Genomic DNA, 26,318 nt, shown 5'->3' on the forward strand with positions numbered 1-26,318 from the left:
ATTTGAATAACAACAAAATGTTTTACAGTGGATATGAAATTGATTAGTTGCGGGCGGAGGGTAGGGAATACTATAGTTTCAGTTGTCACCAAACAACTTCATCAGTTCCCTTTTCCGCCGACTCTGTATCGATAAACAGGTCAATAAGCCCATCCAGCAAATTAAACAAAATGAGAAATTTGCTATATGGCCCCAAAACTGATTACCCTACAATTTGAGTCGAACTAAAGAATTTTATATCCACCACTGTTTTTATGTCGTCTTTGCTTTGCAAAGAATACGAACATAGGAGTGTTGCTTCAATAAGCGGGGGTAAAACAACGAGAAAGTTGTTGTTTTTGTATTACGCATTGATCAACTAGGCCGTGCTGATGCCTATTATTGTTGTTGGCGTTTTTTATTGTTGGACTGCAGAATTTTACATCTTTGTGTTTATTTCAGCTTTAGTCCATATTTTGTTGTATTCAAGTATTTGAATAACAACAAAATGTTTTACAGTGGATATGAAATTGATTAGTTATTCAAATACTTGAATACAACAAAATATGGACTAAAGCGCTCCCTTGTAAAATTCATAAGTGAATTCATAGAAAAAGATGTACTCCAACGGCACTTGTACTGTGCACTTGTAGTGATTCAACTGCGTCCGCGGATGCAAACTTTTTGCTGGGGTGTTACATCAAATCATACCAAACGACAAATTTGATCACAATAATGCATTGCTGTGAATTGCTTGTTTACATTTTGTATGAGGTTTTATTCACAATAATGTGTTTTGACAATTAGTCTGAAAATCAGCTGTTTTTGGCGCTGTACCTTATTATTGTACCATGGACTGCAACGAAGATGTAGTGAAATCATAAATCTACATTGCATCACTTCCAATTTTTTTGCTGGGCTATTGAAATGAATATAAATTACGCGACTTTTCAATTTTATGGATGTGAGAAAGTAAGTCCGTAGTCACACGTACAAATTTGTCGAAAAAGTAAATTGTATTTTTGTGTCTTTTATTGAATATATGCAATTTTTTCTCCTTTACAATATGCAAAGTTCATATTCATAAACGCCTCAAAAATGAATAAAATCGTTATTGATGCCATATTTTATATACAAATTAAAACAGTTGACGGGAATTACCATAAGGAAGTAAGATTTAATAATAAAAAAAACAAGTTTTTAACTGATTCCGTCGTATTCCTACACTTATTCATTTCACTTATTCATCATTTTTGAGGGGTGTACGAATATGAACTTTGAATACTGTATATTTCTGTGCAGAACTTGTGCAACATGTGAACAATAGCATAGATATTCCCGCCAGTTTTATTTCCAAATTATTCTTCTTTCACTATGCTCCTACTCATAACGCAAGTGTTGTCAACTTTAATTTCAACTTTTCATTCATAATTTTGCGATTTAATTTTACCGATTTTTATTGTTAGTCGATGGTCAGACTAGAGAGGTTTCGTGAAAAAAGTTGCGTTTAATTAGGCGTTCCACAATAGACTTCCACACTAGAGTAAAATCATAAAATTGCAGTATTGGAGAGGTCGATTGTGGAACACCTAATTAAACGCAACTTCTTTAACGAAACCTCTCTAGTGTGACCTTCGACTTAAACTATGTTTACATTTACCAAATCCACTCGATTTCAACTGTCAATTCCTTTGCGTATACGTCAAATGAAAACTCAACTGAAATCGATCCGATTTCATTTGACGTTTGAGCAATGGAATTGACAGTTGAAATCGAGTGGATCTCGTAAATAGGTGTGTTCGTTTACTCAACAATTCGTACAAATTTGTACAAGTTCAGTAACTTCTTGTAATCGGCTAAGGTCTTTTGCATTGTACTGTAGAGTAAACGAACAACATCCAGTAACAATTTGTACAATTTTTGAGTAAACGAACACACATATGCTCTGTTCCAGAACCTGCAAGAAGCTACTATTTTTTACTACGATAACATTTTTTCCTTTATGTTATCGGAAAAAATAGTAAAAATTAGTAGCTTTTTACAGTACTGGAACAGACCAATAATGTAAACATAGTATTAACGACAAAAAAGTTACAGAATCCCACTACAGACCAATATAACTAAATGATTCTTTCAATTCACAGTTGTTTTGTGTTTTCATAGCTCTGCTCTTCGGGGTTGATACATAAAAAATCTCGTTTCTTGGTTACTACCCAACTCCACCAATTAGTAAATAAACATGTCATAAATAATGAATTGGAAGAAAAATATCAAACTATTTGCACATTCAAACTACTGTACTCTTACTAACCACATTCTTGTTTTGGTTAAGATGATACGTAATCTAACCAAAAGTTTTCTTGTTATACCAAATACTTGCTCGACTGCAGATCTGTAAAGTACCATTGAAATTGGTCAATGAAAACTAAAAAAGCAAATTCACTTTTATTATTGTAAACTTGTTGAGCTCACTCTCTGTGTGTGTACGAAGAGCCGGTGTGAACATGTGTTACGTTAAAACTGCGGAAGCAGAAATCCAAACATTTGCCGCACAAAAAAAAAAAAACAAACCGGACTAGACCCATTGCAGACATGATTCGCTTGTTAACGATCGAATAATGCTACGTATTGGGGGGATGGTATGCTAAATACACTTGTTTAAAGACAAACTTTTGGCATTTGGAGAGAAATTTTACATGTGTTGTCACTTTGCATATACATTTTGTATATAAAAAGTGACAACCCATATATAAAGAAAATATCGTGTAAAGTACCCATAAGTCTCTATGAAGAGAGAAGGTATATGTTAAACATAGATGGCCAACATTACTCTTAAATGGAATTTAGGGGAAAATTAAAACAGCGTTTTTGTTAGGATTTTTTTCTTAGGGCCAGAACAGAATCAATCGACGCTTGCTTCCCAAATGTCAAATTATAAAGGAATGCCAGAGCCTCTTTGCAAAGCCGCCTGCGTTCTCCTTTAGGAGGCTCTGACATTCCTTTATAATTTGACATTTGGGAAGCAAGCAAGGCAAGCGGCGATTGATTCAGTTCTGGCCTTTACTTTTTTAATATTTTTATAACGGAATCTAACCCTGCGTTTACACATGACAGGACAGTTTACTTCATGTATTGATTGTCAAAATCCCAAAACTTGCCTGTGTGACGTAGGCGTCCCAACAACTGCAAAAACAGTTTTTAAAATTATGAATTAAAATCATCGATTTCTTTTTGTTTTTCCGTTCACAACACATTTCAATTTTTATCTCACTTACTCACTCTCACTCACATTTTTGTAAAAATGTCAAACATTTGTTAACCTGACTGTCTGTGAAAAAATGATGGACAGAAGTGCAAGAATCTACTAATTTTTACTATTGTTTCCGATAACATAAAGGAAGCAAATGTTATCGTAGTAAAAAATAGTAGCTTCTTGCAGGTTCTGTAACAGAGGAAAAATTACAAAAGAACCCGAAAAAAGAGAAACAAAACACAGCAACGCTGGCGTGCGAGAAATCCCTTCAACATTGTTGAATCTATAATCAAATATGCTGAGGCATATATTTATAGGTGTTCTATAGGAGTCCTTCCCCCTTTCAATTATAAGTCTACCAAATGAACACAATTGCATGCTATTCCTCTTTACCTCTGGCAGTAGGTAGCATTGTCTCTGAATTATGCAAAAAAAAAAAGGTAAATATGAAAAAAAAAACATTATTCAGAAACAAATAGACTTCAGAAAAATGTAAAGCCCCGACAAGTTATTTCAGTATTTTTAAGAGATCCTTTTCGATCCGGATAAGAGAGCTATCCTGTTGTTGTTGTTGTAACAGTATTTCAACGTGGCTGCTTCAATGGTATGTAATCACAGTTCTACTGAAGTTATAGCCCATTAGCCGGATTTTATCAGGTTTTATATGCTAAATCTAGCCAAAATCTCCCAGATTTCCCATACAAAACTAAATCCTCCTATTGAGTGGATTTGTTTTAAATCTGGCATAAATCCTCGTATACAACTCTGTTTTTTGCAACATGTTGCTAGGAAATACAAAAAGTTGCAAGCTGGCACAAGAAACAAGGTAGATGCATCAGTGAATTGCTACACTAAAAATAATTTAAAATGTAAACATTTGTAAACAAGGCGGAAAAATTAAATTTGTTTTGATGTACAAAGTTGATTTTACTCAACCAAGACTAATATTTATGATGTCTAAACGATAAAATAATTTGTTTATTTATTTCAGATGGACAAACTGCGAGAAAAATAATTCTTTATTTGCTCTTCAGTTAGCATTAGTATTAAACAATAAATTTGTAATTTGACGTATGTGTTTTGAGACGAATTTAATTTACAAAAAATTCTTTTGACTTTTCAAATTCGATCAGATGGGATGATGCATCTACTTTGGTAATTGTGCTATGAACAAAAATCAGCTGACTGTCATTTAAATCCTCCAAAATGTATATCTAAATGTAACGAGATTTGTACTGGATTTATTAAATCCAGCCGAGGATTTATGACTAGTCTAAATGAGCTATTAGTTCAGTAGGTTTGGCAGGACAATGAAAAAGGTGGAAGGTGTTGTGCAAGCCTGTACCGCCTGCTGGGCAGATGTTTTGCACGGTCTAATCGACCCTTGCCCTATATGAATTCAGACGGCTGCACCATCCCGAGCTTTGCTGAGTCAAAACTACTCTGTTTTGTCGTGGCAGCTGATGCTCCTCAGCTGCGATGAATGAGTGATATTCTCCGAGGACCGCATTCACACGATAGTTGTTTATGGCATCTGCGACTGTATCCATGTGAAAGCTATTTAAACCTGCTTGATATGCTTGTTCATTTATGGGTTCTCTGTTTTAACATTGGACCTCTCATTCTAGATCATGAAGATCCCTCCTAAAATACCTCGGTGGTGGTCCTATCCACCATATGGTGATTACAATGACATTCACGGTAACACCCGAGCAAGAGCTGCAACGAGATCATGGCATTGTGTTGCTGTACTGGAAGAATCTTTGTCTCCTCATGATGATAATCCACTGAAGACATGAGGAGGCACCCTGTTGCAGGTTACAGGTTTCAATATTTTTCCATTGCTTTGGACTTATATTCGCAGACCATACGGGCGCCGCATAGCTTATCACAGACCGAGCGTCATGTAGTCAACAAGGTTTCTTTATCTACACCCCAATTGCTGCCGGCTAGAGACTTGAGGACCTTGTTCCTACATTTCAAATTGTCGCAAATAGCTGTGACATGTGGGGACGACATGAACATGCTGTCGGATGTGACCACATATGATTAATTTCATGAAAGAAATTTCATTGAAATATGCGTTCTTATGGCCTGTTTATATTATAGGCTTTTCCCAGGTTAACCTTCTTTATGAGAATTTATTTGAAATATATGCAACGAAATTGACATTTGAAACCCAGTGGGTTTGTTAAATCCGGTTATATGTAAACGGCGTTTTAGATCTCAAGTAATTTTTTAGTCATTTCAATGAAAATCTGGGTCTCCTGGTCCTTCGGCTCTCCTCCCGTACAAGTCGCATCGCAACATATGACCCCCACATATTTTTATTTACATATGTATACTATCTAACCATACCTAGACCTTAGACAATTATTAATATTTACCCTAGGTTGGTTGGTTACCAAGGCTGTGTTGCTCTGAGACTACCATCAAATAGAACGGGAAATAAAGTTCAAAAATTAACTATGCAAAACACGTTAAGGCATAAAAAACACTGCGATAAGTCGTAAAATATGGCCGCATACAAAATTCAGCAGAAAAATTGCACTAAGCAACTAAGCAACAACCAAAAATAGACCTCTTAAGATTGGCATTAAAACCCAATATAATCATGGCTGGCATATTGGTATGTAAACAAAACAATGTGACTCAGCAATAATCGGTAAATAAAACGCAAATGAAAAAAACAAAAAATTTTGTTTTTAAACAGATAAGCAGAATTTCAAGTTTAGCGCAGCACTAATTTTATGCCGGAACATTAAACTAGTGGTTGGTTGCCTATTCCGCAGTTTATGTTGTTGTTTTTTCGTATATTTTGTTTTTTATTTGTAAATTTTTAAGCCAGCATGATCGAGAACAAGTTAAGCTAAGCAACCAGCTGACTTGACTGACAGTCATTCAACCAGTCTTGTCGGCCATTAAACCCTACAACATAAACAAGTTGGACATACCGTCGCATCCTAAAGAGTTTGTTGGGGCAGCCACTTTAGATTTTTAGATTTCAAACAAACAAGATATGTATGAATAATTTTTTGTTTATATTATTCGACCTTCCTTTTTCGGCTGTTTAGAAGCAAGCAAGGTAATATTTTCAGCTTGTCTGGCTTCTAAACAAAGTTTCAAAGCCAAGCCAAATTGTCTATTCACGTTTTTTTAATCAAATCATGGTTAACTGTTCAAGTTCAAAGTCGTTGACAATGGCGGTGAGGGGGCATTGATAAAATCTAAAATTTTAAGAATAATGTATTCGCCAAGTATGGTATGTAATATTCAAGGCATATTTGAATATTTACAGCAAAGTTAATTTCCCATACATGGTTTAAGATTGTAAATACATATACAAGAAGTGTAAATTAATAAAATAGAGTTTGTTTACAATTACTTAATACGATGAAATTATGACCGCAGGCCTACATAAAATTAAAGCCATCGCCATGCTTTTATGAGCTTAGTAGTATACGTTTTTGCCCGATGATCCGAAGATGATTGACGTAGTGGATGGATAAATACCAAGCAAAGACTTTGCCAGCTCGACAAACTTGCAAATTCCAGTGGAACGGCTACAGCTGTAGTGGGATTCTCCAGGGCATTTTTTGGTTACCGAAAAAAAATCGGTCAAATTATAACGCAAAATTATGAATGAAAAGTTAAAATAAAAGTTGACATCACTGTTGCTATCGGTAGAACTTCGCGACTACTTTTTATTGGTCGCTAACTTACCGAATAATATCGTTACTTATCGAAATTATAAGCAATTTAATTTTAACGATTTTGGTCGATAACCAAAAAATGCGTTATAGCTCATTTAGACTAGCCATAAATCCTCGAAATGGCAGTCAGCTGATTTTTGTTCATAGCACCATTACCAAGGTAGATGCATCAGCCCATCTGATCGAATTTGAAACGTCAATAGAATTTTTTGTAAATTGAATTCGTCTCTAAAAACATACGTCAAATTACAAATTTATTGTTTAATACTGAAAATGTCAGCACATTATGCTACTAATGCCAACTAATGAGCAAATAAAGAATTATTTTATCGTCTAGTCGTCGTAAATATTAGTCTGGTTGATTAAAATCAACGTTGTATATCAACGCAAATTTAATTTTTTCGTCTTGTTTACAAATTTTTACATTTTTAATTATTTTTAGTGTAGCAATTCACCGATGCATCTACCTTGTTTCTTGTGCCAGCTTGCAACTTTTTGTATTTTCTAGCAACATGTTGCAAAAAACAGAGTTGTATACGAGGATTTATGCCAGATTTAAAACAAATCCACTCAATAGGAGGATTTATTTTTGTATGAGAAATCTGGTAGATTTTGGCTGGATTTAGCAAATAAAACCTGATAATGTGCTAAATTCGGCTAATGAAGTCATATCTAAATGGGCTATTAGAGAATCCCACAACTGGCATCTGTTTGAGCCGCTCTACCAACGCCGAAACATGAATGTCACATAGTTGTGGTTGTGTGGGTTCGAATCTTTGGCTTTCCTTTTTCACTTGCAAAAATAAACGGCCATTAAGCTCGATTTCAACGAGAAATTAATTAAAATTAATATTAAAAATGATCTTCTTTCTAATAGGGTAAATTTTCAAATAGAAACCCAAACCCATGTTAGGGATGGCCAGCAACTCACAGTGGAAAAAAGCACGCCAAAAATTAAAAAATTATATAAGCCAATTTAAAAATTATTTGTGCAGTATTGATCTAAGGTGTCCACAGAATCTAACGACATTTAAAATACTTTGTTTTGCGTCAGCCAGAGCGGAATAACGGTTAATTTGTTGTTGACAATATATGGACTGGTTTTCATAATATATTCTAATAGTAAATTTGCGATCGTCACATGCAGTCTTCCTACAAAGTAATTTTAAAGCTTTATTGCATTTAACATTTCATGAAGACAGGTGAGTTAAACAATATTTAATATAAAATGTCTTACTCGCCTTGCTTCATTTCTGACATAATAAAAATAAAAGAATAAAGAAGGCTCTTGCCTATTTCTTCTTTATTCTTTTATTTTTATTATGTCAGAAATGAAGCAAGACAAAGAAAGCAAGCCAGGCGGCAAGGCTTCTTAGTCCCGGTCCACACTAGCGTGAATTTCTTTAAACAATTTCATGAAATTAGGCGTTTTTGGATCGAATTCCACACTACAGCAAATTCATGATTTAACTCTGCTATGGAACTCGATCTGGAAACGCATAATTTTATGAAATTTTTTAATGAAATTCACGCCAGTGTGGACCGCGACTTATGTAGCGAGGCCTTTAATCGATGAAGTTAAACGATGTTATTGTGAGTTAATTGAATGAAGAAGTAAACAAAAATTTTGACAGCATGAATCACTATCAATTAAAATAGTCTAGTTGTTGTAGTTTCTGGTTGACCTTATCAATGACATCATGTTTAGCATGTTGCACGTTTAAAATTCAAATATAAAAAATTATTATCCGACTATTGTGTGGCGGTGATAAGCACTATTTCAAGTCATAGCGCATTTCACGTCTATATCGAAAAAATAATGCAAGTTGATTTCATTTTCACAACATTGATTGATATGACATAAATGTGGAAGAAGGAATTGACTTGGTTAATATTAGGGTAATTAGATTGCGTGTGGGAAGAGAGCCGTTTAAAATTTTTTGCATGTTAGTAGGGTAAAACAGTAGTCGAAGGTTACAAATCGATTTTGAGTTCGACTTTGAAGCATTATTAATGAATAATTGACATGAGAATTATCCATTGCCTATACCGCCGACATTCATGTGTGGAATTTTTGTTTTTAGAAAAAATTTTGTCTACAACAACTCTGGTCTTGATTTTGTGAAGTAAAAAGTCGCTTAGACCCGGTCCACACTGGAGTGATTTCAATTAAATAATTTCATGATATTAGGCGTTCTTACATCGAGTTCTCCACTACAGAAATTTCATAAAATAACTTTACTACTGAACTCGATCTAAGAACACATAATTTCCGGACATTGTTTCAATGAAATCACGCTAGTGTGGACCGGGACTTAAGAACATTTAATCAGTCAAAATACTTAAACATTGCGGAATAAAAAGGTGTTACAACGATAACAATAATCAGGCCATTTACCACACCAAACGTCAAAATTTGTTCACAATAACGCATTACTGTGAATTGCTTGTTTACCTTTTGTATGTAATTTTATTCACAATAATGCATTTTGACAACTAGTGTGATAATCAGCTGCTTTTGCCGTTGTACCTGTATTCATGGTACAATAATGTAGAAGGTAGGCCACAGCTAACAGCTGATTATAATTTTTTTTTTTTTTGTTATGGCTTATTCTGTCAAAAGCAGGGTTGGCATTTTTTACTGTTGTTGACATTATGCAATTATAAAGGTAGATGCATCGGTGAGTTGTTCAAAACTTTACTCAAACGTTGGATGTGTTTAGGGCTTTAGATCAGCCAAACTTGTCAAGTAGAAAATAATAGCTCATTTAGAGTAGCCATAAATCCTCAATAAATCCAGTACAAATCTCATTGCATTTAGATATACATTTTGGAGGATTCAAATGTCAGTCAGCTGATTTTTGTTCATAGCACAATTACCAAGGTAGATGCATCAGCCCATCTGATCGAATTTGAAACGTCAAAAGAAATTTTTGTAAATTGAATTCGTCCCAAAAAACATACATACGTCAAATTACATATTTATTGTTTAATACAGAAAATGTTAGCACATTATGCTACTAATGCCAACTAAAATAAACGAATAAAATAAAATAAATGAACTTCAAAAGCGACGTCGACAACAGTGCTCTATGTTACATAGGTTTAATTAGCAAAGCTAAGAACATAAGGAGATCGCAATATTCAAATAAATAGTCAGTGCAATATTTACATTAGAAGGCGATGGTAGTGATGCTACCTTAGCTTTAAGTAAATGTTTGTGTTTTTATTTTTAACGTGATTATTGCGAACTGTTAGTATGTTTTTTTTTCTTTTTATAGCAAACTACTGTGATATTCATGTTTTTTATATTTGTTACCTTTGTTTTAGATCATTAGTTCTGAAGATGCAATTCAAGAAATTGCGAAATATCGAAAATAAATAAAAATTATTAATAACAAATGACCTCGAGCTTGATTTATTGAAAACAACATTATAAACGAATTATTTTATCGTTTAGACATCGCAAATATTAGTCTTGGTTGATTAAAATCAACTCTGTACATCAAAACAAATTTAATTTTTCCGCATTGTTTACAAATTTTAACATTTTAAATTATTTTTAGTGTAGCAATTCACCGATGCATCTACCTTGTTTCTAGTGCCAGCTTGCAACTTTTTGTATTTTCTAGCAACATGTTGCTAGAGTTGTATACGAGGATTTATGCCAGATTTAAAACAAATCCACTCAATAGGAGGATTTATTTTTGTATGGGAAATCTGGTAGATTTTGGCTGGATTTAGCAAATAAAACCTGATAATGTGCTAAATCCGGCTAATGATGTCATATCTAAATGGGCTATAAGAGAATGCCATTTTTCACTGTTATAAGTTTGGATGCAACTTTTGCTATTTTTGGAACTAGCAACAATATTCTGGAGTAGTATTTATATATTCTGGAGTAATATTTATTTTTTACTCTACTTTTAACATATAAAACGGACTAGATATGCAGATTCATCTACCTTTATTATTGTACCATGCCATTTGACGTTTTAAGCCATGGCTGCAGGGTTGTATTTTTCAGCGATTTTGTGAATGTGATTAAATCATATTATGAAAGGCAAACCAATAATATACAAACTATGACATTTTAAACGTAATACACATTAGAGGTGTTAGCCGGGTCAATTATTGCAAATTTGATCACAATAATGCATTTCTGTGAATTGCTTGTTTACATTTTGTATGAGATTTTATTCACAATAATACATTTTGACAACTAGTCTGAAAATCAGCTGTTTTTGGCTCTATACCTTATTATTGTGCCATGGGCAGAAGAATAAAGAGCGGTCTTGTCAAACTTTCAGCAAAGTTAAGCGTCATTCCTTATAAAAGAACAAGGGTAGCATAGATCGAATTTTTCTTTATTCTTTTATCAGAAATGGCGCCCAACTTTACTGAAACATTGTATGTGTTCGGATTAATGTTTGGTTTACATTTACGAAATCCACTCGATTTCAACTGTCAATTCCTTTGCCTATACGTGAAATGAAAACTCATCTGAAATCCATTGGATTTCGTTTGACGTTTAAGCAATGGAATTGACACTTGAAATCGAATGGATTTTGTAAATGTAAACTTACTATAAGGCCATGTTTATAATATAGCATGGAATAATAAGGTGTAACGCCAAAAACAGCTGATCTTCATACCAGTTGTCAAAATGCGTTATTGTGGATAAAATCACATACAAAATGTAAACAAGCGATTCACAGTAATGCATTATTGTGAGCAAATTTGACGTTTGACATAATTTGATGTAACATGTGATAGCCACATATATTGGCTATTATTCCATTTTTACGTATTTTCTATTTCTGCGGCATAATTTTGATAATTTTGCATTTCTTCAAAGAAAATAAAATGTAAACAAATGTCCGTCCACTATACAGTGTTGGTTAACGTAATTTTTTTTTGTTGTCATAAAATTAAAATACGTTCCATGACCCATACGAACAGTAGTACGTTTACACATGCGTATATTAGTATGTTTATATTTAGCCCTATTTACATGTGACTTTGATTAACAAAACTATTTTTTTTTAATTGGTATCATGCTAATAGAGGTCGAAGCAAATGTCAAACGTAATGTGGTGGTAAATAAATTGTTTTAAAACATAAACAAATTTCCGACAGCTTGATGGAGTTTAAGTTAATGTTGTATCATGTAACTACTTATGGCCTAAAGGCTTTGTTACGATGAAAGAATTAAATTTCTTAATGCTGTGATCTTTACGTAGCCTGTCGAATATATCTTCGTCCGCACAATGACCAAAAATGGAATGTGTTAAATCTTTAACAACATTTGTGCCATTAACAAAACCAAACATCAAAATTCATTCACAATAACGCATTGCTTATATACGTGAATTGCTTATATACTTTTTATGTGTGATTTTATTCACAATAGTGCATTTTGACAACTAGCGTGTGGTACCTGTATTATCACGCCATGGTCTGCACCATTACAATTTGATAGCAGGTTTACATTGGACATTTGATTTTTGGTTGGTTTGATTTTGATTGGTTGGTTGATGATAGATCTATACTCAATATAGCCCAGCTCATAATATTAATAATAAAGATAGTATTAGCAACATGTTTACACTCTGTTTAACTTTTGAAAATCATATCCATGTGTGAATATAAAGTCATAATAATATTCTGCGGAGTTGTAAATATTTAGAACAAATATTTCACTTCTAAATTATGAAAAAAAAGGTAATCGAAAGTGAAACTTATTTATTTCTTTTGATTTATTACCTATAAAGTTAAACGACAGTTCGACTTTGGGCTTCGTCAAATCACTTAAAAATTAGACTTATATATCCCTAGTCAAAAATTAGGTTCCACCAGAGTCGCAATTTGATCGATGATGACAGTATATTCTGAATTCAAAATGTCACCCTGTACGTACACCACGTTTGATCAGCCATTTCCTTCAATCAGTGAACAAGACAAGTCGCAGTAAATTTTCTATCACTATCTCTGAGATTAAGTTGAGGTTAATTTTTGAAACTAAGAGCGACATTAACTTTTTAAAATATTATATACTATCACATTGTGAACGTGGTGCACGAAGAAATTATTTAATAAAGACGATAAAATCGTCATAATTTTCATTATAATTAATTACCAAACATCATCCTGGGTAAGCAATGCTCCTACAATATTCCATGTCATATTTCATGTAAGGTAATTATTTTTTTTTATATTTCTCGTTAAGAATATTGTGGTTTCAATCTTATGAACATTATAGTAGGATTGACCACAATATTCCATAAGGTAAACGTAACATCACCATTGAAATTAAATTTGTGGTCCAAAATACGATGTATAGATGGTGATACCAAAATGCCACATGAGACATCTAGTTATCAATACAATCACCAACTACATTATTTTGAGGGAGCTTTCTGATAAAAAAATCACACATCTTGAACAAGAACCGAACAAAACCAGAAGGAAAAGTTACCAATCTATCATAAAATTTGATACCACAATATGCCGCCAGGGTACAAAGATGAAATGAGTGAGTACAGAAAAGCACGACAACAATATTTATTGTTATAATTATAACACATAAGTTTCCCCCAAAAACGTATTGAAACACAAAGAAAAAGTCATTTATTAAATATACAAAAAAAACTTAAAATTTTTATCTCCAAACCTGCAAGGGAAAGTATCTATTTTACGTAATCAATCATTCCTAGACACGTGGTCTAGTTTTCTTTCACATAACCTTTCAATTTATACTAAAATTAACTTGCAAAGATATTTGGAAATTCAATTAACTAACTAGAGCATATTTTTAGGATCAAACGTTTTATTTTTATAAATGGTGTTATATTTACACCAAAAAGATAATCACTGTAATTCATATGTAAAAAAAACCTAAATTCTATAGATAATTTGTAAATAAATATAAAAAAATATTGATAGTTTTATAGTTCAATAAGGAAATAGATAAATAACAATAATGAATTGGGTATATAAATAACATAATAACTACAGAAATAACTAAGGTTATAATAATATAAATCGAACTATAAAAATATGAATATGATATTATATTTTTTCTGTTTAAACCTAAATTAGAATGTCACTAAAAAAATGTGAAATACATGAAACTATATAAATAATTATACATTATACATAAGAAATTGATTATACAATATAAAATATTATCAAAAAAATATATATAAACATTATACTTGATATAATAGTTAGTATTAAATTTGTAATAGATTGCATATAAAATATTTAAAAATGATTAAATATAGAAATTCATATATAAAGTCCTGAAAGTTAAATTTAATGTTTAAAAAAATGATTGAGTAAATTCCAAAAATGGTCTGAATAGGCATCATATAGTTGATTTACATTTATGGGGTATTTCTTATTGATAATTTTGGCGCCAGAAATACCAAGGATGGCTGTAAAGTCATAAGGGGCGGGTAGCCAAATGAGGTAAAATCATCTCAACCTCATCAGATGGAAATCTGTCGTGTAGACATTTTGATCAAAAAAGGCAAGAAGGTTTGTATTTAGATGACATATGTTTTCCATCTTTACTATTGTTTTCTTTTTATTCACAAATTTAAAAATCCGTTAGAGAATTTCATTCAGGTACAAAAAAATGTTATATGTACAGTCGATGCAGAAACAGAACCTACCCATTCCGGCGAGCTAAGCCGCAGCCAGACCATCTAGTACCTCATCTGCACGAATGACTATTACATATATGGCGCCCAACTTCCGAGCCACCCAAAAGTTTAGATTTTTTCCATATCCCAAACTCTGCATTGACTATATTTTGTAGGTCGGTATCCCAGCAGGATTTTTAAGATCCATACTATGTCGTACCGATATACAGATATAGAAAAATGTAGATTTACCAATTGAATTAGTGATACTACAATGGGAATGGAATCATATTTCATGGCTATATAGCTAAGTATATATTAGTTACTTTTCTGGCGTAGTTCCCACGAACTTCAAAAGGTACAGACCACCCAATTGTTTTGCTATTTTCAATATTTTAATCTAAGTACTGCCTTCTAAGAAAATTCCACCTTTTCCAATAAAAAAAACAACAGGATTTTGTTCAAAATAATACATACACTGTTTATCTGTTTATTTAAAAATAGACAAAAATAAATATATTTAAACAATTTTATTTTCTTGTTATTTATTTTTCTAATATTAATTAGAAAAGCCTAATATGATAGAAAATGTTTGAAAATTGTATACAGATTTCCATAAAACAAAATTAATTGAATAAAATTAATCACTATATGATGACCTAAATTCAGTCCAGAAATATATACAAAATTATTGAAAATATAAATATTAAAAATACAATTATTATTGAATTAACATTTTTATAAAAAAAAAATCAAAGTAAAGAACACAAAACATTATCCAAAAGAAAATCATCAAATACAAAAACATATGTATACAAAATTATAAAAAAAACATAAAAATTATACTAATATTACTAAATATTTACCTGAAAAGAAACAGAAAGAAAAAGAAATCAAGTATTAATATTTTATGTCAATATTTGCATATACAATTTAAATTTATAAAGATATTTAAAACAAAATTTTCTATCTAATCATACAACTAAATATTCAATTGGATATATAAAACACAATTAAATTTCCATAATATATTGCTAATTCAATGCACAATAATTAATCGGTTAATAATTCTGAATTCAACTCCTTTTTTGTACTCAGATTTATCTTGAACACATTTTCCTGACACTTTCTACAATGCCTAACAAGAATACGAATGCAATACCTACAAGATCATCAAGTAGAATTGCGGGAAAAACCAATCCTTCTGGAAACAGTTTAGATCAACCTACAGCTAGTACATCTCATACTGCAATTTTGAATAACTTTTTCCATCAACCAGGTTCTATTCCTACACATAGCAATACGCTACCCATATCTACTAATAATCAGCCTACATATAGTAGTAGTTTACCTAATCAACCAATAAATACCAACAACAACATGAATATTTCACAATCTTCTGCACAAGATGCAAACTCAACTATTGTTGGTACAGGTATACCACCACTCATGTCAATTAGGACATCGGTACCAACAGGTCCACAAAATTCTTCCTCACCAGCATCTACCACATCAGCACCTAGACCTTCTACTAGCAGCCTTACAGCAAACAATGCTACACTCCCAACTCTGCATGAGAACAACATTCTTGAAATACCAATTAACAGTAATAATGGCCCAAGTCTAAGAGAATTTATCAGTGCATCTGTGAGAATAGCACAGTCAGAAGCAATGCAAAACATGGAAAATAGGCTAGCACTTATGATTCCACAAGCAGTGATAAATTCTTTAGATTCGTTAAATATTACACAAGATCCCCCAAGAAATAGTTCAGTACCTCAGATACCAATTCCTCAACAACCAAACCATAACTTCCATCAGCAACAACAACGCCAACAACAACAACATCAGCATAACATACCTAACTATGTAGGAGTATCACAGGGTCAAGAAATCAACCAAAATTTAGCCTATAGTTTTAAACCCATGACACCTTTGCAAATGCAAAAATGGGGTTTAAAATTTGACGGTTCTTCAAAGGCGATCAGCGTTGAAGAATTCGTTTTTCGCGCAGAATCCTTACGATTGGATTATAATTGTCCTTTGGACATATTTGTAAAGGGTTTCCATCATTTGCTCTCAGGCAGAGCATATGATTGGCTTTGGCAGTTTCGACAGCAAAATCCACTGTGTGAATGGGGGTATTTAAAATATCATTTTACAAAGAAATTCAGGAATTTCGAAAGCGATTTTGAAATTCAAAGAAAAATAATGGATCGTCGGCAACTTTCGTCAGAATCAGCTGATATTTTCATATCAGAAATTGTAAAATTAAAGAATCAAATGCGCATTCCCATCCCTGAATTTGAGATTGTCAGGATTATCAAAGATAATCTTAAGGAGGGCTTAGTGCAATTAATATATGCCAAAAATATTGAGACAATCGATGACCTTATCGAAGAGTGCCGACGTGCAGAAGTCACTATTTCAAAACGCATGTCCTACCGTCAACAACAACCATATGTTAGAAGGCTACATGAATTGGAATTCAATAATCAGGATGAACAATATCCAGATATTGAAGCAATTCAGAAAACAAACATTCCAAACAAACAAATGATCTGTTGGAATTGTAAACAACTTGGACATTCATTCATAGAGTGCGAACTAGAACAGCGTAACATATTTTGTTACAAATGTGGGTTCAGTGGTGTGACGTCACCTAAATGCCCAAATTGCGTGGGAAACCCACAGAAGAACATGGGCAGAACTGGGACCTCATGTTCTCAGAAAGAACCAGCCCAGTAAATTCAACCATAACCAATATTGATTCAACCAAACATAACAACCAATTAGAACATGAAACACATATACTTCTTCCAAAACTAATACGCAACCTAGCAAACCCAACAAGAAAACTAAAACCGATTATTCCTTACGAGGAAAGGTTAGAGAAATATAATAAAATCAGGGATGTCATTTTCAAAGATTTCGAACCTAAAATCACAAAAAAGGTAGCCAAAGCCAGAAATGGCTATTTAAAAAGAAAATGCGAAAGAAAAGAGATAGCTTCTGCATGCATAGAAGTCGGTAACGACATCCGGCCATATTTGAATGTAAAGTTGAATGGGTTTGATTTCTCTGGCTTGATGGATAGTGGAGCATCAGTCAGCTGTTTAGGTAGAAACTGTATTGAGAATACAGAAAAGATGAATGTGCCTATTTTAAACTTCAAATCATGCATCAAAACCGCCGATGGGAAACAACAACAAATAATCGGTAAAATCAGGACTAGTGTACAGTGTGGAGACAAGGAAAAAGAAATGACCTTTTACCTAGTTCCAACCTTAAACCAGTGCCTCATATTAGGCTACGATTTTTGGAAAGAGTTTGATATTAATATTTCGTTTAAAATCAATGAAACCAAAGATTCTGAGAAACAGGCTTTTGAGATAGAAGAGGATACTAAAATGCACACTTTGTCGTACGAAGACAATGTTAAACTAGAAAACGCCAAGCTAACTTTTCGATGTTACACCAAATACGGCCTTGGGAAAACCCATCTTGAAAGCCATGTCATAGACATAGGAAATGCCACTGCAAAAAAGATGAGGTACTATCCCGTGAGCCCAGCCGTACAGAAGCTCATGTATGATGAACTAGATCGGATGTTAGATCTAGATGTCATCGAAGTAGCCAAAAACGCTGAGTGGAATAACAGAGTTACGTTAGTTATAAAGCCTAACAAGAATCGTCTATGTCTCGATGCGCGGGAATTGAATAAAGTCACGCGCAAAGACGCATACCCACTCCCGAACATAGATGGATTGCTTGCTAGGCTAGGTGACACCCACTTTATATCCGCAATAGATCTAAAGGACGCATTCTGGCAAATTCCTCTGGAGGAATCAAGTCGCCCGTTGACAGCATTCACAGTTCAAGGAAGGCCACATTACCAATTCAAAGTAATGCCCTTCGGACTGTGCAATGCTGCTCAACGGATGTGTCGACTTATGGACAAGGTGATTCCTCCAGAGTTGAAAGACCGAGTTTTTGTGTACCTGGACGATCTATTGGTGGTTTCTCAGAGCCTTGATGTCCACGTCGAGATGTTAAAAATTGTTGGCAACCGTTTAACAGAAGCTGGCTTAACCATTAATATGGAAAAGTCCAAATTCTGTTATAAAGAGTTGAGGTACCTCGGCTATATTGTTGGAGCAGGTAAGCTCAAACCTGACCCAAGTAAAATTGAAGCGATCATTAATATCAAACCTCCAAAAACGCAAAAAGATGTGCGAAAGTTTCTAGGTACAGTCGGATGGTATCGTAGATTCATCCACGACTACTCCACACTAACAGCGGCATTAACCGATTCTCTTAAGAAAACTCCTAAATTTCAAATGACTAAAGAAGCCTTAGAATCGTTCGAAAAGCTTAAACTTTGCCTTGTTTCTAGTCCCGTTCTTTCTAGCCCAGACTTTTCTAAACCATTTTATGTGCAATGTGATGCATCAAATGTCGGCGTTGGGGCTGTTCTTTTTCAGAAAGATAATGATGACATGGAACATCCCATAGAGTATTTTTCAAAGAAATTGAACAGTGCCCAACGAAATTATTCGACTACAGAAAAGGAATGTCTTGCGGTTATACTGGCTATAGAACGTTTCAGGCAATATATCGAGTTGATGGACTTCACAGTCATCACCGATCATTCCAGTCTACAATGGCTGATGAGCCAAAAGGACCTGAATGGACGACTAACAAGGTGGAGCTTAAAACTCCAAGGTTATAGATTTTCTATTGAGCACCGTAAAGGCGTTAAAAATGTAGTACCTGACATGTTGTCTCGTCTCAATATGGACGAAATAGACATGGATTCTACTACATATATAAATTTTGATTCCGAAGAATTTAAAGGCGAAACATATTTAAATTTAGTAGATACAATTGAACAAAATAAGGATCGGCTACCAGACCTTAAAGTTTCTGATGGCATAGTTTATAAAAGGGTTAAATTTAATAATGATAATGTCGAGAATGAAGAAGAATGCTGGAGAATTTGGCTTCCAGAAAAACTGACAGAAGAAATAATTAAAAAATCACATGAGAAAGACACTTGTCATAGTGGCATGGGAAAGACACTACATAATATACGGCAATACTTTTATTGGCCGTCTATGGCCACCAATATAAAAGAGTACATACAAAACTGCGATGTATGTAAAGAAATTAAACATCCCAAACAAGTATTGAGGCCGCCAATGGGAAATGAGGTTGTAACTCAACGACCCTTCCAAAAGATTTACATTGACTTTTTGGGACCATATCCCAGAACAAAGTCAGGTAAATCCTATATCTTTATTGTTTTAGATCATAAAACAAAATTCGTTTTATTAAAAGCAATGACGAAGGCTACCACAGTTCATGTGAACAAATTTCTAATTGAGGAAGTCTTCTATAAGTTTGGCGTGCCGGAATATATACATTCTGACAATGGAAATCAGTTTACGTCAGAAGCATTTAAGGAAATGTTAAAATTATTTGGCATAAAACATATTAGGTCTGCCATACACGCACCGCAATCTAATGCGAGTGAGCGTGTAAACCAAAACATTCTCAGCAGCATAAGAAGCTACCTAAATGAAGACCAAACTAAATGGGACGAAAAATTACCCAAAATTGAATGTGCATTACGGTCAACTCTTCACACATCAACAGGCACATCGCCATATTTTGCCCTTACTGGCTACAACATGATTACACATGCCGATGCATATAAAATCCTCAAAAAACTCAATGCTTTGGAAGACGGTACAATGGACATTTTACCTGTATCGGATAGAATGCAGATTTTGCACCATAAAATAAACAAGAAGATTCACGAAGCATATGAGAGGAATGTGAAATCATATAACAAGAGAAGTCGTGTAATAACTTTCCAACCTGGCCAAGAGGTTTTCAGAAAGAATTTCGTGCAAAGTAACTTTGCAAAAGGCATAAATGCGAAATTGTGCAAACCTTGGCTGAAGTGCAGAATACGAAAAGCACTTGGAAATTGTTACTACGAGATAGAAACACTAAAGGGTAACCTAATTGGCACCATTCATGCCCAACATTTGAAACAATAAGCGACCTCAATTATCTAATCTACAAATCTTCGCATAGTATATACACTTATAGTATTTCTCACCGATATAAATCCACTGGTACATATCATTGTTGAATTTAGTCCACGTTGTTGTTGATTTCCTGCCAAGAAAACTCCATTTTGTCATTCAATCCGTTTTTAGACAACCGTCTGCATTCAGTTTGTTAACATTCCATCTAAAAAAAAAATAAAGAAAACTTTAATAACAAACCAAAACGATAATTGACCTGAAAACAAACAAAAAAACATATTAGTGTCACCAAAAATTCAAAATGCAAAAATTACTTATCTTTCTGCCACACAAGACGATTTAAAACAACAACAACGTAATTCACACTCATTCTCAAATATCGGCAGGTAACAACAGTCACTGACCATTTTATCCTTCTGCGTTGTATTGATGATGATTTTATCGCCACACAAATTTTTGCCATACACCCACACAAGAGAGTCAAAAAAGGGGCACACATTTCATAATACCTAAAATAAAAATACATATTCAGAAAATGTTCTAATGAAGCTAGTCAATTGGAAAAATGCTGACCTGTTGATTCATGTATAAAATTTGAACAATATCCTCACGAAATTTCTTCCCTCATCTTGAATATTGTTCATAATGCTTAACACGGTGACTTGTAACATTGGTAGTGGCACAGATGGCCTGCAAATTTCCTTATGTCATTACAGATTTTTCGATTGAAGTATGTCCATAAGCATAACACAATTAGATGAAATGCAATAACACCATGAAAATGGTAACCAAAGCACCAAAGACAAATCCCAATGTGATAGTCAGGTAGAATTACAATCTCCCTCACGATGGTATTTCATTATCTTATTTGTTTATACGACTCCACGCAATGTGTACAAGATCGTATACTTGGGTCTCCATACATTTTAGTTAATGTGTTCATACATCCTTGCCCATTACGCACAGGTAACAAAACCTAGTGTTCTTGTAGAGAATAACCCATGCAATATGTACCTGAAAAGACAACAATTCAAGATATTAGGGTCACCAAAATAATTCGAACTGGATTATACTCTCCTGATGGTTTAAACGATGCATATGCAGCCACCTCAAAAAGACAACAAATGCATCTTGTGTGTATGTGTGTGCGCAAAAAAAAACGCATCAATGAAATGTAGTCTTTTTCCAAGAATCCAATGTCTGGTCAGAGCAAACCGTATCCTTTTTGCATGATGCATGTTGATGGCAAATAACTTGCAATCTTTCCTTCCTTTATGTTGGTATCCCATTGTAGCCATGAACACAAAACACCTACATGCAATAAACACAACGTTAGAAACAATTTGTAGTTGAATATGCGAAATACTTACCAGCAAACAATATTGCCATGAATCCCAATTCATTTACACTTCACGGGTTTCGTGAAATGCAATTGGCTTTGTGATAGCCACATATATTGGCTATTATTCCATTTTTACGTATTTTCTATTTCTGCGGCATAATTTTGATAATTTTGCATTTCTTCAAAGAAAATAAAATGTAAACAAATGTCCGTCCACTATACAGTGTTGGTTAACGTAATTTTTTTTTGTTGTCATAAAATTAAAATACGTTCCATGACCCATACGAACAGTAGTACGTTTACACATGCGTATATTAGTATGTTTATATTTAGCCCTATTTACATGTGACTTTGATTAACAAAACTATTTTTTTTTAATTGGTATCATGCTAATAGAGGTCGAAGCAAATGTCAAACGTAATGTGGTGGTAAATAAATTGTTTTAAAACATAAACAAATTTCCGACAGCTTGATGGAGTTTAAGTTAATGTTGTATCATGTAACTACTTATGGCCTAAAGGCTTTGTTACGATGAAAGAATTAAATTTCTTAATGCTGTGATCTTTACGTAGCCTGTCGAATATATCTTCGTCCGCACAATGACCAAAAATGGAATGTGTTAAATCTTTAACAACATTTGTGCCATTAACAAAACCAAACATCAAAATTCATTCACAATAACGCATTGCTTATATACGTGAATTGCTTATATACTTTTTATGTGTGATTTTATTCACAATAGTGCATTTTGACAACTAGCGTGTGGTACCTGTATTATCACGCCATGGTCTGCACCATTACAATTTGATAGCAGGTTTACATTGGACATTTGATTTTTGGTTGGTTTGATTTTGATTGGTTGGTTGATGATAGATCTATACTCAATATAGCCCAGCTCATAATATTAATAATAAAGATAGTATTAGCAACATGTTTACACTCTGTTTAACTTTTGAAAATCATATCCATGTGTGAATATAAAGTCATAATAATATTCTGCGGAGTTGTAAATATTTAGAACAAATATTTCACTTCTAAATTATGAAAAAAAAGGTAATCGAAAGTGAAACTTATTTATTTCTTTTGATTTATTACCTATAAAGTTAAACGACAGTTCGACTTTGGGCTTCGTCAAATCACTTAAAAATTAGACTTATATATCCCTAGTCAAAAATTAGGTTCCACCAGAGTCGCAATTTGATCGATGATGACAGTATATTCTGAATTCAAAATGTCACCCTGTACGTACACCACGTTTGATCAGCCATTTCCTTCAATCAGTGAACAAGACAAGTCGCAGTAAATTTTCTATCACTATCTCTGAGATTAAGTTGAGGTTAATTTTTGAAACTAAGAGCGACATTAACTTTTTAAAATATTATATACTATCACATTGTGAACGTGGTGCACGAAGAAATTATTTAATAAAGACGATAAAATCGTCATAATTTTCATTATAATTAATTACCAAACATCATCCTGGGTAAGCAATGCTCCTACAATATTCCATGTCATATTTCATGTAAGGTAATTATTTTTTTTTATATTTCTCGTTAAGAATATTGTGGTTTCAATCTTATGAACATTATAGTAGGATTGACCACAATATTCCATAAGGTAAACGTAACATCACCATTGAAATTAAATTTGTGGTCCAAAATACGATGTATAGATGGTGATACCAAAATGCCACATGAGACATCTAGTTATCAATACAATCACCAACTACATTATTTTGAGGGAGCTTTCTGATAAAAAAATCACACATCTTGAACAAGAACCGAACAAAACCAGAAGGAAAAGTTACCAATCTATCATAAAATTTGATACCACAATATGCCGCCAGGGTACAAAGATGAAATGAGTGAGTACAGAAAAGCACGACAACAATATTTATTGTTATAATTATAACACATAAGTTTCCCCCAAAAACGTATTGAAACACAAAGAAAAAGTCATTTATTAAATATACAAAAAAAACTTAAAATTTTTATCTCCAAACCTGCAAGGGAAAGTATCTATTTTACGTAATCAATCATTCCTAGACACGTGGTCTAGTTTTCTTTCACATAACCTTTCAATTTATACTAAAATTAACTTGCAAAGATATTTGGAAATTCAATTAACTAACTAGAGCATATTTTTAGGATCAAACGTTTTATTTTTATAAATGGTGTTATATTTACACCAAAAAGATAATCACTGTAATTCATATGTAAAAAAAACCTAAATTCTATAGATAATTTGTAAATAAATATAAAAAAATATTGATAGTTTTATAGTTCAATAAGGAAATAGATAAATAACAATAATGAATTGGGTATATAAATAACATAATAACTACAGAAATAACTAAGGTTATAATAATATAAATCGAACTATAAAAATATGAATATGATATTATATTTTTTCTGTTTAAACCTAAATTAGAATGTCACTAAAAAAATGTGAAATACATGAAACTATATAAATAATTATACATTATACATAAGAAATTGATTATACAATATAAAATATTATCAAAAAAATATATATAAACATTATACTTGATATAATAGTTAGTATTAAATTTGTAATAGATTGCATATAAAATATTTAAAAATGATTAAATATAGAAATTCATATATAAAGTCCTGAAAGTTAAATTTAATGTTTAAAAAAATGATTGAGTAAATTCCAAAAATGGTCTGAATAGGCATCATATAGTTGATTTACATTTATGGGGTATTTCTTATTGATAATTTTGGCGCCAGAAATACCAAGGATGGCTGTAAAGTCATAAGGGGCGGGTAGCCAAATGAGGTAAAATCATCTCAACCTCATCAGATGGAAATCTGTCGTGTAGACATTTTGATCAAAAAAGGCAAGAAGGTTTGTATTTAGATGACATATGTTTTCCATCTTTACTATTGTTTTCTTTTTATTCACAAATTTAAAAATCCGTTAGAGAATTTCATTCAGGTACAAAAAAATGTTATATGTACAGTCGATGCAGAAACAGAACCTACCCATTCCGGCGAGCTAAGCCGCAGCCAGACCATCTAGTACCTCATCTGCACGAATGACTATTACAAACACCTTCTTATTTCACCATGTATTATAGCCTTTTGCAGGGTTATCCTTCTTAATGAGGATTTATTTGACGTATATACAAGGGAGTTGACATTTGAAACCCAGTGGGTTTGTTTAATCCGGTTATATATAAACGTACTATAAGTCTATTTGTAAATGGGTCTGGGGATTAATTTGCGGTTTGTGCAAACGTGATATTATTAGTCCAAGAATTTTGCCTTATGCTATTACATGTTTATTAAAATAATTTTTGATTGAACATTTGTCTTGGTTTTATTTTTTATAATTGTTTTAACATCTGTCAGCAATTGCCATAATTTTCTATCATTAGTCCCAATTTACATTAGGCGAGTTTACTTGCGGCAATTGTCAGTTTGTAGGTGAGAGAGGGTGCTGAGAGGCAAAGGGTTACCATAGTCTCACCTCTCTCTCTCCTACAAAATGACAATTGCCGCAAGTAAACTCGCCCAATGTAAATTGGGACTTAAATTAAATTCTGGCGCCAGTGAATTGATTTGAAATAAATTTGTAGTTCTGTTTAATAAAAACGTTCCACTGTAAGTAACTATTTTTAGAATCGTATCGAAAATACTTAGTTCCTCCAAATATGTTTATCATTCGGCAACACTCCACAGCTATTCTAAAGTTCCAATATCTGTAGAATATCGCTAAATGTGCAAGTGCAAATTCCATTAATTAGTTTTTCAAATTCTTTCCTTAATTGTGTTGTTTGTATTTTCTTCACATTAAATTACAACAATTATTGTTGTTGTCTTTTAATAATATAAATATGAAATTCTTTCTCTTTGATTGATTCTCGTTATATCGAAATTATAGTTAATTGTTTAATTATTGTAATACTTGTAATTGTTACACTTGCTTTGAAAAAAAAAACTCTGTCATAGCCTATTAATATTGACAAAACAGGGCCTTTAAGGTGTGAACAGAATGAAATACGCCGCTTTTTTCACGATCAGTTTAATGTAAAAGATTAAATGTCAAGTACTACCTAATTCAAATGCTGCCTAATTCATTTGAATTAGGTAGTACTTGGCCTTTAGGCTTTTACATGAAACTGAGCTTGACAAAGCGGCGTATTTCATTGTGTTTTCTACCTTTACCCCCTGTTTTATTCTTCTCACACGAATTGTCAGATTTTGTAGATCGATTTACTTGCCTCATCGCAAATGTAGAGCTCTAATTTTTAAAAGAGGAATTCATAACTATATATGGAACGCGTCTACGAAAAAT

At 33.0% G+C, this 26,318-nt stretch overlaps 1 protein-coding gene and 1 long non-coding RNA gene across 4 annotated transcripts in view; one reads left to right on the forward strand and one right to left on the reverse strand.

Annotated features, from left to right (window-relative positions):
* Positions 1-26,318, forward strand: part of LOC141394917 (uncharacterized) — a 146,027-nt gene that overhangs the window by 86,425 nt on the left and 33,284 nt on the right. The gene's annotated exons all lie outside the window — the stretch shown is intronic.
* The window catches only part of LOC141394910 (ATP-binding cassette sub-family G member 1), a 127,228-nt gene that overhangs the window by 69,798 nt on the left and 31,112 nt on the right, over positions 1-26,318 (reverse strand). Inside the window, exons 1-4 of one of the 3 annotated variants that reach the window (XM_073970072.1) lie at positions 22,024-22,227; positions 21,227-21,964; positions 20,968-21,162; positions 20,725-20,858 (exon numbers count right to left, since the gene is read on the reverse strand). The exons of 1 other annotated variant lie outside the window; for it this stretch is intronic. The gene's annotated coding sequence lies outside the window, so the exon portion shown is untranslated. Of the gene's footprint in view, positions 1-20,724; positions 21,163-21,226; positions 21,965-22,023; positions 23,560-26,318 lie in introns of those variants that run through there. One more of the 3 variants, XM_073970071.1, reaches the window with a different exon arrangement.

Source organism: Musca autumnalis, unplaced genomic scaffold, assembly GCF_047663935.1.
Source record: "Musca autumnalis isolate F117 unplaced genomic scaffold, ASM4766393v1 scaffold_2, whole genome shotgun sequence".
NCBI classification, from domain to species: domain Eukaryota; kingdom Metazoa; phylum Arthropoda; class Insecta; order Diptera; family Muscidae; genus Musca; species Musca autumnalis.